Source organism: Carcharodon carcharias, chromosome 15 (genome assembly GCF_017639515.1).
Source record: "Carcharodon carcharias isolate sCarCar2 chromosome 15, sCarCar2.pri, whole genome shotgun sequence".
NCBI lineage: Eukaryota > Metazoa > Chordata > Chondrichthyes > Lamniformes > Lamnidae > Carcharodon > Carcharodon carcharias.
This window is the reverse complement of record NC_054481.1, coordinates 18,246,736-18,254,316: the sequence shown is the minus strand read 5'-3', so window position 1 is coordinate 18,254,316 and position 7,581 is coordinate 18,246,736.

Here is a 7,581-nt window from a genome sequence, read left to right as displayed (position 1 = left end):
CTTTGTTATCTAACAATCAAACCATCCAGGCTCACTGTCAGGCAGACTTCAGAGCAGGCCACATGATCTCTTTCATTGTCTTAAATTTAACAATACAGCCCCAAAACATAACAACCTTACAAACCTCATAATTGTAACAAGTATGGTGCAAGATCTTCTAATACACTGACACCACAAATGGATTATATCACTTCTCCTACTAATGTTGTTTATATTACATTTATTGTTCAAGATGTTGTGATTTTTTAATAAGGACATTAATCAACTTCAGCCATTGTTGAACTGAGCTTATGTAGCATCTTCCACATGGAGAATCACAGAAATCTTAGAACAGAACTCGTGACAGCAGGCTTCCATCTGTAGATATTACAATTGAATTCTCTCTGTCAAGTGAAAAGTTTTTTTTTGGCACTTCAATAGAATTTATTCTTTGAGAAATGAATAGTAAAAGTTAAAAGAGTGGAAGCTGGCAGAAGTAACGTTTCCATGCCAGTAACTTCTGGTAAACAAATTCTTACATTTTTTTTGCCCTTGCTCAATGCATTGCTGCCAATCTTAGTGCATTAACAGAGTGAAATTTTATGATCATAAACAATGAGACAGACATGACCAGAAAACTGACTGCCTCAAAGAATCTCATTGCAAAGATCATTGATAGAGCACATTGTGGAAATAATTCAAAAAGGTAGTCACAATATGAGACATGCAAATGACACAGTATGCTGAAAATGTGCCAGTACAATATATGCCAGAAGCTTTGCTTTCATTGTCACTTGAAGAGCATTTTTGTCAGTGCAGTATTTGGACCTTTCTTCCTACCCGCAAAAAAGTCAGAGATTATGAGGGTTATTTTCGTGGAGGTGAAAACAAGCACTAAATGATGTGCTGTGCTAATAAGACACGTCTATTTGAAAGTCTAGTTTTAGCATGTTATTTTAGTCCTAATTGTTGATGCTGATTACCATAAATTGAACTTGCCCGAAGGTGCTAAAACAGAGACACCTGCAAGTTTTGCTGATTAGACACAATTTTTATAGAGCTTCACTCATCCACTTTGATTGAAGGTGTGGAAAGGTTTGGCTGACATGTAGCAATAGGTTTCAAGATGGCTCAGGGAACAAGGGAGAGGGCACACAGGTTCTTGGGCACAGCATTGGAGGTCCTGGTGGAGGAGGTCCAGAGGAAGGGCCATGTCCTGTATCCACAGTGGGGATAGAATCCATCTCGCACTCCTGCTCTTTCATACAGCAGCTGGTGCTGCCCTTCCTGGTCTGATAAACTCTTTCCATTCCTCCTGCGCACCAGTGGGGACCCTGAGCAAGATGCCCATGATCAAGCACTCGCTTTCTCCAGGTGACTTCTATAACGTGTCCAATAAAGTCGAGGAGCAAAGAACTTACTTTTGATAATTTGCAAAATAAATGTTGATGGATTGTTGAAGTCTTGACAAAGTGTCCCAGAAAGTCACCCAGTGTGTTACAAAAATCTTCTTCACACCTCCAGCATCAAGTGAACGATAAAAGGTAATGTGTGTTTAATTAATGCTTTGAATCTCTGAGAAGATTTGGTTACTACCAATTAGCAGGTCACTGTTGGAAGAGGCTGTTAGGCAAACGCTAAAATGCTGTGCAGCCTCTTGAATGAGCACTAACCGGCAAATTAAGTGGCAATCAGCTTAATGATCTACCAAGCAGTTGTTCCCAGTGCAAACTTCAATTTCTTTACCAAGATGGCAACTTGTGCTAAATGAGGACTAAACTGGCATTTTAGTTTATGATCCCATTTGGCCATCTTGGTGACTTGTTAGTGCCTAAAGTATTTAGGGAAGATCACCCCCTATAAATGAAATAGACTCTCTTTCACTCCAACAAAAGGGATAGACACTTGACTTTGCACCATTATAAAACCTGACACCACCACTCATTAATGCATTGCTCTCTCCTCTTTTTTCCACTCCAGCAGACAAGGATTCTTTGTATAGTGAAATTACATGATGAGTCACACATGAAGTTAATGGTAAAGTTGAAGCGTGTAGTATCATACATACACAACCTTACCAACCCTGTTACATGGTAAATTTGATAAAATTCTCCTTATCAGAGCCCTATCCATCATCGATATGTCAATAGTTCAACACTGCTCACTCAGTAACTCTGTACTCTAGCCTCTTGTGCATCTCCCCCTTGATTTTGACTCACCAGTGGTAACTGTCCAGGTACCATGTTTCCCTCCCTAAACCCCTCTAACATTACCCCATCCACCCCCACTCCTCTAAGCCACTCATTAAAACCCATTTCTTTGACCAGGCTTTGGATCAACCCTCCTAACATCTCCGTATTCTCAGCATCTATTTTTGTCTGTTTGCAAAACTGTGAAGTGCCTTGGAACATTTTTCTATATTAAAAGGTGTGATATAAATGCAAGATTTTTTGTTATATAGAATGGCACTCCACTGCAGTATTGAGGAAATGCAGCATGGTTGGTCATTTGAGGCTTCTTCTGCTTGTTCCAGTGGACATTAAAGTTCGTGTTTGCATGACCAATGTTTTTCCCTGAATCAATACCATTAAAAAAAGATTAACTAGTGCTGTTTGGAACATGTTATGTGCAAAATGGCCACCATGATTCAATATAAAATACACTACATTTCAAAGTAATTCATTATAGATAATGCATGCTGAGGTGTTAGAGAGGATAAGACATCATATGAATGCAAGTCTCTTTTTATTATCCATCATCACAGCCTTACCTGAAGACTTATTGGGTTTGTTTCATAGTTCCCCATCTCAAGTCCAATATTTACAACTGTTACAAATTCACTTGGAAAAGATATAATTCAAATTGAATCCTTTAATGTGCCAATCGAGAATTTATTCAGCAAATTCATTGAGTTTGGGTTTTTGAGAAGATCAGAGTGTAAAAGTTAGGTAATTTTTCTTTAGTGCAGACCTACGTCTTGTCTTAGTGATTTAAATTTTGACCTTACTTCATTCACCTTTAGTCCGACGTTCTAAATGGTTACCTCATTTGAAACAACGATATTCAAGTATAACTCCACAGTGGGCCTCAATAGGTTCCTTCACTCAGGAAGAGTGGGTGCAAAAACTGGATAATGGCAGAGCATGTAAATCATGATGGAGCTGTAAGTCTGACAAATCTGTACAACTGATGGGCCTGGGTTCAAATCCAGATCCCCACTGACACTAGCCCCTTTTGTTTGGATCACCAAAAGTTTCAATGGGATAGGAAGATTCAAACTACTGACAGGTTTAACCTCATGCTTTACATTTGGTAATGTGGATATGGATAGGGTGTTTCCTCATGTGGGAGAATCTAGAAGCAGAGGTCACTGCTTAAAAATAAGGGATCGCTCATTTGGAATGGAGTTGAGGTGAAATTTTTTCTCTCAAAGGGTTGTGAATCTTTGGAACTCTTCTTGAAAAGGCAGTAGAAGCAGAGTCTTTGGATATTTTTAAGGCAGAGGTGGATAGATTCTTGATAAGCAATAGGGTGATGGGGTATCGGGGTAGGCGGGATGCAGATTTTAGGTTACTATCAGATCAGCCATGATCTTATTAAATCGTGGAGCAGGCTCGAGGAGCCAAATAGCCTACGCCTGCTCCTTGTTGGTATGTTCATATTTCACTTATTTCACACGTGTTCATGCAACAGGAAAAGTCATGCATTATTTCTAAACTAAAAGTACTCTCTTTGCATGATCATGCATTGCATTGTGCACTTACAGATTTCACTGCAAATTTATTGCAAAGGTTGCAACTCTCTGATGTACACAGCCAGGGGGCAGGGCTTCCCACTGCTCGTCAAGTTTGGCAACTGCTTCCATCTGTTAATTTATGTCATAGGCCAGAAATTCTCCCTTGTCGGGTGGGCTCAGCGGGAGTGGGCAGGGGCGGTCAGGAAGATTCAATTTCATGGGGTGGGCCAATTAAGGCCCGCCCTGCGTGGATCGCAAGTGGCAGCGTTCAGTGCTACCTGTGCGGGCAGGGGGAAGAGGGAGAGCAGGCCTGTCGCACAGTTCATGCATGCACACAAAAGAGCGCTTCAATCTCCCTGAGGCACTGAGTTGCCTCAGGGACACTGAAGCACTTTTTAAAAAAATTATTAGAGACAATAAAAATTTTTAAAAACATGTCCCCTCAAGTCTCTTTTTGTTTATCCATCATCACAGCCTTACCTGAAGACTTATTGAGTTTGTTTCATAGTTCCCCACCTCAGGTCCAATATTTACAACTGTTACAAATTCACTTAGAAAAGATATAATTCAAATTGAATCCTTTAATGTGCCAATCAAGCATTTATTCAGCAAATTCATTGAGTTTGGGTTTTTGAGAAGATCAGAGTGTAAAAATTAGGTAATTTTTCTTAGTGCAGACCTACATCTTGTCTTAGTGATTTAAATTTTGACCTTACTTCATTCACCTTTAGTCTGACATTCTAAATGGTTACCTCATTTGAAACAACGATATTCAAGTATAACTCCACAGTGGGCCTCAATAGGTTCCTTCACTCAGGAAGAGTGGGTGCAAAAACTGGATAATGGCATAGCATGTAAATCATGATGGAGCTGTAAGTCTGACAAATCTGTACAACTGATGGGCCTGGGTTCAAATCCAGATCCCCACTGACACTAGCCCCTTTTGTTTGGATCACCAAAAGTTTCAATGGGATAAGAATTCAAAAATAATGTTTTCAGTTAATGTTTATTAGCTTTAGGAAACCTCATCCCACTCCTGGATGAGGTTTCCTAAAAAATGTAAAGGCTGCTTGGCCTTTTCGCCTGCCGGCCAACTGTAAGGTTGGATGGGCAGCATTAATTTGATTCTAATTAGCTTGTTAATGGCCTTAGTAAGCGTTTCAATTATCGGCGGACGTGCAGCCAACTTTGGCGCGTGCCTGCCGAACAAAATATCGCGAGTGCGCATTGCCGTCAGGACACACGCCTGGCGTCATCGCGCATCATATTATGCTCCGGCATGTCGGGCATGCTGAACGTAAAATTCTGGCCATAAAGTGGAGTAACAGCCTCTCTTGATTATAAAGTTGTACCCCCTCTTTCATATAATTTTATTTTCGACCAAAGGGAGCTCTGAAAGCACAACTTTGGTAATCGTGGGATATGGTGAAGGCACCATTCCATTTAAACTAAATAAGTCCGTCAAACCACCCTCTGTATCCAAATGGAGATGGCTGCACAATGTATATGTATATGTTTCCACATATCTCAAAATATCGGAAGTGTCTTTGTTCAAGTTCCGCCCCATTCATAATTAACTAAAGAAACAGACCCCACCACATAAAGCTGATTTTCCCAGGGAGTGTGTTTTTATGTTGATAAAACAAGAAGGCCAAGGCCCATATTGCAACACCGAAGTTTAGAACCGTAAAAGAGTAATGTTTAGAGGATGCCAAGCTTAAAGGCTGCAGACAATAGGAGAAATTTACTGTTCCTACTGCTGCACCAATCCTCAACTAATTTGTAATGAGCTACTTTGAATTCACAACACCATTGCTAGGAAATAAACATGATTCATGAATTTCCGATAACAGGCCAGTGTTTTAAAATGGCATGTTTTATGGTTAGTGATAGCATATTCTCAGCAATATATCCAGTAAACATCAAGCTTTAATAGCATTAAAGTGACTTCATGAGCTATTCAATGCTTCCTCTCCACACACTAGTGAGTAGGTTACTTGGCATCCAGCAATATTGCATAGCAGCAGTAGGCTTCTGACCTGAGCATCTTTCATCGAGTTGTTGATCCTCCAGCTGCAGTTGATGTTTGTCTCGGTGAGTGTCCCTGGGAACAGCCCGTAGAGCACTGAGTCCTATGTCACAGAACTGCTCGGGATGAACCTCAACAGAAACCACTACATCTCTCTCCAGATCTTCTTTGCAAAGGCACAATCCACAAGGAGGTGAACAACGGTCTCGTCCCCACCACAGCCACCTCGAGGGCAACGTGCAGAGGGAGTGAGAATCCTGGTGTGTAGGAAGGATCTGACAGGGAGGGCCTTTCTCACCACCAGCCAAGCTATGACTTGGTGCTTGTTGGAAAGTTCTGGCGATGAAGCATTCTGCCAAATGACTTTGATAGTCTGCTTGGGGAACCATCCCACAGGATCCACCCTCTCCTTTTCCCGCAGGGCCTCTAAGATGTTATGTGCCGACCACTGCCTGATGGACTCGTGGTCAAAGGTGTTTCTCTGCATAAATTTTTCCATGAGGGACAGGTGGTATGGCACGGTACAACTACTTGGAGCGTTCTGCGGCAGCGTGGCCAGACCCATCCTTCGCAACATCGGGGTCTTCCAGTGCAAAGCGTTGTTCCCGACCAAGTGTTGCAGACTGGCGCATTCCAAAGTCCAGGACTACGTGCTGAGGGATGCACTAAAGCTTGGGGCAGCCGCCGTAAAGGCGCAGTCGGGAAAGGTCGCTGACTAAGACCTTTCTGCCATAGTGCACCTAGGGGCTGGGAACTGTTGAGAGCCCCTTGGGTGGTACAGCTCAAAATGAATGTATGCAGTGAATACTAATTGTAGTATAATTGTATTGAAGCACCTAAGAGTGCAACATGATGTATGTCTGATTGTCTGCATTGACCATATTGAAATGATTGTAATATTCGTTGATTGTATTGATGCAGCTTGTGATACATGTGTAAAAGTTGAATCTGATTTGTACTTATGTGATGGTGATTTTGAAATAGTTTTGAATGTTCTTCCAGATATTTTATGAATAAAGTATGTTTTTCAAAAAAAAAGTAGGCTTCTGACCTGAGGCTACTCAGAGCCTGACCTCGTGGTGCATCATATTGACAATGCATGTGCAGCCTATGCTGCTGCCTGATTTTACTTCAACTCTGTAAACCTAGGAAAGTAATGAAAACAATAAGTCAAACCATCAAAAAAACAGTAAATGTTCCAGTTTTAAAACACTTCCATCAACAATGTAATACATGGGCAGACCATAAAATGTTCACTTGGAAACATTGCCTGTGTTTTGTGGTTCCCCCATCAGGTATGCTTTATTAGATGAGGTGTCACTTGCTGATCAGGTAAACATCAACATACTTGATAACCCAATTATTCTGTGTTGTCCTTTTCCCCCCTGTTTACACAGAACCAAGATTTTAATTGAAATATCCCTGTATGTGCCAGATTCTTCCAAAATTTCATAAAATTGTGAACATAGAAAGTATTTAAATGAAAGATATGTCCAAGTTGAAACTTTGCTGTATTGCTGGTGGAATGCACTGAAGTAAAGGGAAGAAATCAGTGCTGATGTCAGTGACACTTAAATACGTATTAACAGAAACTGAAACCATACAAACCTAATTGATACAATAATTTCCAAAGAATACATCAAAAATCAAGAAATTAAGCACTAAGTGAATTACCCATCTCAATTATTGCAAACTATTGGCTACTTAATGTTGAAATGGCATATACATATACAAAATATGAAATATAAAATCCCACTTTGAAACTTAATAAACAATTTCAAGAAATGTTTAATGCAGACCCAAAAAAGAGCAAATTTCTTTGTATAAAATCTTTGGA